The sequence below is a fragment of the Hydra vulgaris genome, chromosome 08 (assembly GCF_038396675.1).
Source record: "Hydra vulgaris chromosome 08, alternate assembly HydraT2T_AEP".
Classification (NCBI taxonomy): Eukaryota; Metazoa; Cnidaria; class Hydrozoa; order Anthoathecata; family Hydridae; genus Hydra; species Hydra vulgaris.
In genome coordinates, this window is record NC_088927.1 from 25,987,147 (window position 1) to 25,996,925 (window position 9,779).

Consider the following 9,779-nt stretch of genomic DNA (forward strand, 5'->3'; position numbering starts at 1 on the left):
TTCACATATAAAAACAGTATAAATGCGGAGACAATGTATAGGCAAAAACAAAGTTAATCAAAAGCATAGTACATAAAGCAACATATAAAGCCCAGGGCCAGGACAATTGAACAATTGAATTATTCTTACATCAAAAAAAATATATATATTTTTAGAACATTCGCGCGTAGAAAACTAAAAAAGATACGCATAAAAAATACATTAGTGTTTGAGAAAAAAGCAAACGAATTAGGTAGTGTAAATACCAGATTCTCATCAGGAAATGGTTATGGTATTGACCCTTTTGAGGGGGTCTCTACCCTGGTATTATGACGTTTCGAATGTTTAATTCACCAAATTCTAAAAACTCCCGTCGAAGTCTTATCATCGAAATCAGTATAAAAAACCCATTCCGACGTCAAGCCTCGCTCATGTTGCAACACTAAAAGGACACACTACTCGGAGCCAAATACCCTGTCATAAACTTCTAATAACGTCAACACTAATATATTTTTTAGAAAAAATAAGAATACGTAAATAGCGCAATAACAATAGCACACAAAAAATAAGCACAGTAATACCTAAAAAACTCTACCTAATAGAGTAGGACTTAAAAAATCGAGTCAAAACATATTGCCCTATACATCTTAGACGCCTGATGTCAAGTATCTGAAGATATATTTGGCATAATTCAACAGTTTAGGTTAATTTTTAATTATCATATACAAGTATTAAAAAATACATATATAAAAAGACAAATAGAAAGTGTACCGTTGCCTCTTTACAAACTCTTTTGGAGCTTTGAAAAAAACTGTCTGTAGAAGATCTTTTAGACGCCATGATAATTATTAAATTGTATATAAAAAATATATTAGAACTGCTTAGTAGATGTTTTAGCGATATGAAATGATACGACAATATGTGTTTAAATTTAAATTTTCAGTGCAATAAAAAGGTGAAGAAACTGTGACAATCTAACAAGTAACGGTAATTAAATGGATGGATGAATATAGTTCAAGACTTAATTGTTAAAAATGAATTGAGTAGCGGATGTTTATAGGCATAAAATTGCTAGACTCAGGAAAGAAATTAAAAATAACGGTGTCCTGCACGCCTGAAAAATAAGACAATTGTCAAGTAGAAAAAAAAAAAAAAAAAAAAAAAAAATGGATGATACAAAAAACGACTATATTAATTTAATATCATAGATTATAATATAAACACTATAAATTATAATATAACACCAAAGGAGAATTTAAATGTCAGCAAAACAATCGTCATTAAAAAATATCTCCGAATTTTCAGCTAAAAAACTCAATGTCACATTGCCCTCTCTGTCTGCAATTTTGTTATTAAGACGCTCATTTTCTTCATCCTCTAAGAAGGCTTTAATACACTTCTCAATTTCTTCCTCCTCGGACTTAGTAATCTGATAGAAAAATGTACACTTATATATATATACATATACACACACATACATACATATATATATATATAAATATACACATATACACACATACACACATACATAATGGTAGAAAAGAAATACAAAAGTCGCGTGGCACTTGTGAGGTAGCAGGGGTGCGACAAAACAAAAAAAAACATTAAATATAGTTATAGGCATACTCTTATCAAAAAAAAAAAAAAAAAAAAACAAACAAAGTACATTTAGAAAACTGTATATAAGGCTATTTCGTTATCAATAATATCAACAATATCAATGTTCAAAGAAAGTTTTACGCTCCTTAAAACTTGGTTCGTATGAGATGGTTATACAAATTTTTTTTGGTTGGAAAATATTTTCAATGGCTTCTCGCCTAATATTTTACCCAGCAATGGGTCGTTTTTAATAATCTTCCAGTGCTTGGTCGTCATTTTCATTATATCTTTTCCAATAGTGTCAAACGGTAAGATCAGTGGTATCCCATTGCCGAAGGATTTTTTTCGGCATATTGAAAAGTTTGACACCCGCTCTGTTGGTTCTGTAGGCTTCTTAGATTTCGTTTGGAAGACGAGGTCTTTTTGTGTTAAGGACAAGGCTTTGCTGAATTCATGGTTAATAATATCAATTGGATATCCCTTAATAATCAGCGTCCGTGCTAGCTTATCTAATTCGGTTTGTAGCACGGAGTCTTTAGATATCAGCCTGTTCAACCTTAAAGCTTGACTATATACAATACCTATTTTCTGATGTCTAGGGTGGTTTGAATGGAAATTTAATAAAGATAGGGTGTCAGTGGGTTTTTTATATATATTAGAGTGGATAGTGCCATCTTCATTTTTTTCTAGAGTTAAGTCCATGAAATCGACGGATTTAGAAGATGTGGTAAAAGTAAAGGTAATATTCCTGTGTAAGTTATTCATAAACACTTTTGCTTCCTCCAGTTCGTTTGAGGTACCTTTGAAGATGATGAGGACGTCATCAATAAATCTTTTATATAAAACGATGTTATTTTTATATTTTTCGACAATCTTTTGGTCCAATTCTCCCATAAAGATGTTAGCATATGGGGGAGCCATCCTAGTACCCATAGAAGTTCCAAATTTTTGATAGAAAGTACGAGGTCCAAACATAAAGGCCATGTTTTCAAGAATTAATTTTAATAGTCTGCAAAAATGGTCGGTGGGTATTAAGGGTGGTAGGTTATCAGGATGCTTAATTCGTCAGGGTTAGGGTCAGGGTATTTTATATTTCGCAATCGGACTCGAAAACCGATTAACTTTCTGGAACACAGGAGGCCGTAGAAAGCTTAAGGGAATAAAGAAAACAGATTATCTCAGAGTAAGCATAAGAAACAAAATTAGACGATGTTGGACAGATGTCCAGTATCAGAGCACAAAATTAAAGCAAAATAACTTATGCTATTAATTGTTTACGTACATTTCACCAGCATAATAGTAGAGGCCCAAAAAAACAGCGGAGCGCGTACAAATCAAGTTAGAAGGACTTATGTATCTCGCTCAGTCGGTAGAACTACTCGCGGCCAGACCAAGATTTTTTAATTATTAGACTATAATGTAATCCTATCTTGTTTAGAAATATTAAAACGTATATCCTATCTATTGTAGTTTAATTCTATGTTTATTTAATTAATTATGCTATGTAAGAGTTTATTTTCAAATTAAGTATAAAATAACATATAATAAATAGAAAAAAAGTTGAAAAGAGAAAAATATGCTCCGCCGACACGGGATGCGAACCCGGGTCTCCGCGGCCCTATGTAATGTCTTAACCAAACGAGCTAAACGCTCATATCCCTAAGAAGAACCTTGTAGACGATCATTCTAGAACTTAGATGTTATATTTAATAGAAAGACATACTTATGCGAAAAAGTATTCCATAGACCCGGCATACGAATAGTAGTTAGAGCCTTAAATTGTTCTTAATATGCATGTGTGTGTAAAATAAAATAATAGGTATGGACATGCGCTGTGGAATGCTAATATGACAAATTTCTTAAGGAAAAGAGGCATGTATCATAGCGCGTACATGTATCAACTGCTTTAAAATAGGTGCAGGCGCTGTAAATAATACATGCTAAAATAAATTTATTTAAAAAATACGGGTAGGCGCATTGGAGTGCGCGTAAAACGACTACTCAAAATCGGGATAAACGCAGTGGAGTGCACATACATCGACTAACTAAAATAGGGATAGGCGCAACGGAGTGTATCTGCATAGACTAACTAAAATAAGGACAGGCGCAGTGGAGCTAACTCGCAAGTGCAAAGGGTTTTTGGTGAGGGCAAGCAGTCCAAAAAATTAACTTTAAAGATTTTAGAGAAAGCCTTCTGCTTTGCCTCAGTATGAAAACGTATCAAAGCGCTTTATGAGAGTTAAATCTTACTATACACTGAAAAATCAAAATCAAAAAAAAAAAAAAATTTTTATACACTGAAAAATCAAAATCAAAAAAAATTTTTTTCGAGGCTGTGATAGGGATTGCGCGTGCGTGCGGGCATGAGAAATATAAGCGTGAGATGTCTTACTTAGAAAATTACCTTATTAACAATGAAATTTAATAATCAAATGAATTGTTATATCTACTTAAAAATTAAATTATTATCTACATGTAATAATTTTTAATCATCAATTTATAAGGATTTAGTTATTAGAAAATTTATTGGACATAAACAAAACATTACTGCAAGCCAACAGCACAGCATAATGGGTTCACATATAAAAACAGTATAAATGCGGAGACAATGTATAGGCAAAAACAAAGTTAATCAAAAGCATAGTACATAAAGCAACATATAAAGCCCAGGGCCAGGACAATTGAACAATTGAATTATTCTTACATCAAAACAAAAAAAATATATATATATTTTTAGAACATTCGCGCGTAGAAAACTAAAAAAGATACGCATAAAAAATACATTAGTGTTTGAGAAAAAAGCAAACGAATTAGGTAGTGTAAATACCAGATTCTCATCAGGAAATGGTTATGGTATTGACCCTTTTGAGGGGGTCTCTACCCTGGTATTATGACGTTTCGAATGTTTAATTCACCAAATTCTAAAAACTCCCGTCGAAGTCTTATCATCGAAATCAGTATAAAAAACCCATTCCGACGTCAAGCCTCGCTCATGTTGCAACACTAAAAGGACACACTACTCGGAGCCAAACTCCTTAAAATTAAACCCATAAAAATGTAAACACTAATATACTTTTAAGAAACAAAAAAGCAACGCAGAAAAATTTTGGCGCAAGAATAATGCTTTTATAAACTAACACAAACAATCGTTACACATATAGAAAAAAGGATAGCAAGCCCATGATACAATGGAAACAAAGACTATACATTAGAAGTTGTATCCAATATGTATCCTGTGTATGGAAATAATACTTGTTTAAAACACACTTATCCACAAGGAGGTATGTTAAACTTGTATTGTATTTTAGCCTTCAATTTCTAGGGATACTTAAAGATAAGTTCCCTAAAAAATATTTGGCATTTGTGTATGTATACATTCGGAGAAACAAATACAAAAATCAGATAAAGTTACCTTTTATCTTTGAAAAACTCGAACGCTACTGTGACATGATTGCTTCGTATGTATAACTGACGAGTTTACACGAAATATATAAGATGTGTAAGGTGATATAAGACAAATGAGGTAGTTAATTTCAAATTGCAAAAACGTGCAAGGTGATTAGCTTCTAATAGCTCGGAAACGTGTACGATGAACCAAATACGATAAAAAATGCATTATGTCGACTAATATGAAACAAGTGAGCCTAGATGACTGTAATTATGTGATAATTTTTAAGAAATCGGATATATTTTGATAAAAATGTGCTAACAATTTATGGTTTTATGTTTAATGATGAGACGGCTAAGGAAACTAATTCAAGTTAAATGTTTATTACATATTTCATATTAGTGTTATTCAAAATTATATCTATGTGTACGATTTATGTTTATAATCTAAAACTATTTTAAACAATTTATTTTGAGTGTATAGTTTAACATGGTAAAAAGTAGTGCACTTACTAATTAAAAAATATTTCTATATTCTTATATTTTTTCTAAGAAAGAATATTTATAAAGATACAGAGAAATATAAAATATACTGAAATATAGGCAGATTTATGTTTATAAACTTTTGTGTCAACAAATTACAGTCAGTTTTCCATGTTAAATACATAAAATATATATCAAATATAACATATATCAAATATCAAATAAATCCAATATAAAATAAAACAAAATAGTAAACTTACTCAAATCAGTATCAGTTATACCGTGTGAAGTAACTAAAAAACACTTCAGTTCTTTTCAATTGCTTTAAAAAATAACTTTCAGCTCTTTCCAATTGCACTAAAAAGAAAAAAAAAACTTACTTAGATAAGTTGGCAAGTTCTTAAGAATCTGAAAACAAATAAGTAAAAAAACAAAGAACAAACAAACATTTATTTGTTAAAACTACTATATTTAAACAAATTAAATTTAAAAAAGTGTAACGCCAATTCTCCTTAAAGGCTAAAAAAAAACTTTCAGCTCAAATTTGCTTGCATACCTTGCTTGTAAAACCATGTGAATAAGAAACACATTTAGAAAAGCCAAGAAACTACTTGAAGATGACATATGCAACATTGAAGTTTGAACGTTCACTGGACTAATTATTAGCAGATGTTTTTAAAAAATTCATAAAAATTTACATATATTCGTTCTTTTATATTGCATAAATCCATCATATGATAAATCTGAAATAAAAAAATGTAATCGATAAGTAAATACAAAGAAAAATATCATATATGAATCACAAATCAATATAACAGATAGAGATAAGATGTCATGATAAGAGAGTAGTAGTTGTTAAGTATTGTTATTTCATGTTAGCTTTTAGAAAACAATTCATGTTGGTACGTCATGGTTCTAAAAATTCAAATTAAGATATAAACAAAATGTATATGTGGCAAAATGACTTTTCTTGCGTGGCTTTTAGTGAATGATTAAAAGCAGTGACTTTCAATAATAAAACCACTTATAATTTTTAACAATAGACACCAACATAAAGGTAAGCCAAATGTAACAACATTAGTAACATAAATAACAACTTTATGCAAAATCTTGCTCAACACGTTTGCCAAGTCACACACTTTGAAAACATGGTCCATAAATATTATAAGAAGTGTTTATATATGTTATATAAATTTAAATAAATATATTGTGTTTTATAGTTAGTATATATGTTTATATTATGTTGTTTCTATGTCATGGAAACAACATAATATAAACATATATACTAACTATAAAACACAATATATTTATTTAAATTTGTATAACATATATAAACACTTCTTATAATATTTATATACACAATAGATACATTTTATACTATTTTAAAAATTCATTTATAAAACAATTATATAACACATATTACCACATACATATATTTATCAAAAACTTTTTAATTTTGAACATAATATAAACACATATGCAAACTATAAACATATATAACTTGAATTGTGTGAACAAAAAATTTAAAAATAACATGAAAATATCTAAAAAGGTTCATATATATTTATATATAAAGACATATATCTCATAATAAAATAATAAAATTTAAATAAATATATTGTGTTTTATAGTTAGTATATATGTTTATATTATGTTGTTTCTATGTCATGGAAACAACATAATATAAACATAAATACTAACTATAAAACACAATATATTTATTTAAATTTGTAACACATATATAAACACTTCTTATAATATTTATATACACAATAGATACATTTTATACTATTTTAAAAATTCATTTATAAAACAATTATATAACACATATTACCACATACATATATTTATCAAAAACTTTTTAATTTTGAACATAATATTAACACATATGCAAACTATAAACATATATAACTTGAATTGTGTGAACAAAAAATTTAAAAATAACATGAAAATATCTAAAAAGGTTCATATATATTTATATATAAAGACATATATCTCGTAATAAAATATCAAATTATAATCATATCTAACTTAAATCAAATACTTATTGAATAAAGAACAAAAAACAGATAAAAGAACTGCAATCCTAATAACAAAATTTAACGTTTAGCAACAATTAAAGTGTCAGTGTTGGCTCAAAATTTTAACTTATTTTTTTAAATTTTCTAAAACAGAACAAAAAAGGTAATAGCATAACAGAAATGTCAATAAAATAGCATGCGCTTTATAAGCAAAGATTTTCGTTTTTCCCCTTATTTGTTAATATTTGATCAAAATCGGATTCGATATCATATCCGATTTTGATCAAATATTATAAATACGTATTTTTGATTAATAAGTGGTATTGAACTCGAGTTCGAAACTTAAAACTAAATGCGCATTTTTCTGGTATCAATGGCGGTATGTTATACGTGATCAATACTCAGAGTATTTACAATACTAGATATGCCGACTGGGTTCTCCAATTTTGAAACACGCCTTTTTTTTAACATTTTTTCTATTATGTATGGCAATATATTAAGGCACACAATAATTTTTTTTGTTTCTAATTCAAAAAATAAATCTTTATACTTTTGACAAAGTCTTTTGACACTGTTTTCTGTTCGTACATGTGTACAATCTATTTTTTTACTTAAGTGTCCGGGGCTATTCGACTATTCCCTTAATATGTTAAGGGGCAACTACCCTCAAATTTTTTCAAAAATTGGATTTTTTTTCTTCTAGTAATTGTTGACCAAAATTTTATGTAGATTTTGAATCTGCACAAAAAATTATAGATTTCTTCATAAGTTTTTGCTTAATTTATGTTTTTTTGAACCCAAGTAAAAAATATTTGCATAGCAATGCGTTGCTATGGGGGTGAATATTTTGTTGGTGAACTTATCCTGGAGTACTGTTTCAAATATATGTTTGGATTTATATCTTCTTTGCTAAATAATATTTTGTTCCTTATTATATTCAAACATAGGCCATTTACAATTGCGATTTTATCAAGTTATTAAAGCTAATTTATCTAACAGCAGAAACAAAAAAATATGATAAAACCCTTTAGATGTTTTGGATGATTTGGATGTTATTAGAAACACAAAAATGAATGATAGAGTAAAGCAGAGAACAAAGTACCACAAAAAAAGAAGAGTATTTAATGTGCAGAAAAATAAAAATGCATGTAATGTAAGTGGATGTGAGTTAAATGGCAGTAATATTTTAGGCGCATCTACTAAAATTGTTAATTTCATTACAAATGTACCAAATAAAAACATTAAAAAAATTAGTGGTTACAGTATTATAGACACTGAAATTTTATCTAAAGTTCTTTCACTGTTAATGTATCCTAAATGTGAAAACTGTGCATTGTACCTAGGAGATCACCATGAAAAATATTTACCATGAAAATTATTTTTTGTACTGTACCTAGGTGATCTGTACCTAGGTGATCTGTACCTAGGTGATCTGTACCTAGGTGATCACCATGAAAAATATTCACCATGAAAATTAAGCTTTGCGTAAAACTTTCGTCGAGATAAGACGCTCTTTTTCTTGAAGAAAAAAATGGCTAAAAGTTTAACAATCACGCAAATGAAAGAACTATTAGAAGCCCATGAAAATACTTTATTAAAAATCTATGGAGAGAAAATTGACAAACTTGAAGGAAAAATAGAGCAATTAAAAAACGAAAACATATCACTAAAAAATGAAATTGCATTAATAAACAACGGGATGAATTTTCAAAACGAATTATAGGAAAAAACCATAAAGGAAACGAACGAACTTAATGAAAAACAAAAATCAAAGAAAATGAAAAAAAAATTCAAGCGAACTTTTTATCGACAAAATTGCTGAATTAGAAGATCGTAGCAGGAGAAACAACTTGAAGTTCGAAGGTTTTGAAGAAAAAGAAAACAAATCATGGGAAGAAAGCGAGTCGAAAGTAAAATGTTTTATTAAAGAAAAATTAAATATAAAACATGACATTCAAATAGAAAAAGCCCACAGAACTGGAAAACAAAAAGAATCTGAACAAAAAAAGCGACGAACAATAGTTGTAAAGTTCCTTAACTATAAAGATAAAGAAAAAATATTAGACCATTATAAACGATTAAAGCTTTGGAATGAACGAATATATCTCAACGACGACTACAGCGAAAGAACGATTGAAAAAAGAAAAATAACTTTTACGAAAAATACATTATATCAGATGAAAACGCAGACCCAGATGTATATTTTTTTTTGTGATATGTACACGCACAGTTTATATCATTACCCCAGCACCATTAAAGAATTGCTTTTTAAAAATGTAAATGATAAAAATGAAAAAATCAGAATCCTCC

The 9,779-nt window shown here is 28.8% G+C and overlaps 1 long non-coding RNA gene across 1 annotated transcript; it reads right to left on the bottom strand.

Annotated features, from left to right (window-relative positions):
- Nucleotides 1-5,708: 5,708 nt before the first annotated feature.
- On the bottom strand, nucleotides 5,709-6,680 carry LOC136084251 (uncharacterized). The gene is made up of 2 exons (XR_010640426.1): nucleotides 6,005-6,680; nucleotides 5,709-5,805 (listed from the first exon to the last, which is right to left on the bottom strand). It is a non-coding gene; the product is annotated as an uncharacterized LOC136084251 (long non-coding RNA).
- Nucleotides 6,681-9,779: the final 3,099 nt, after the last annotated feature.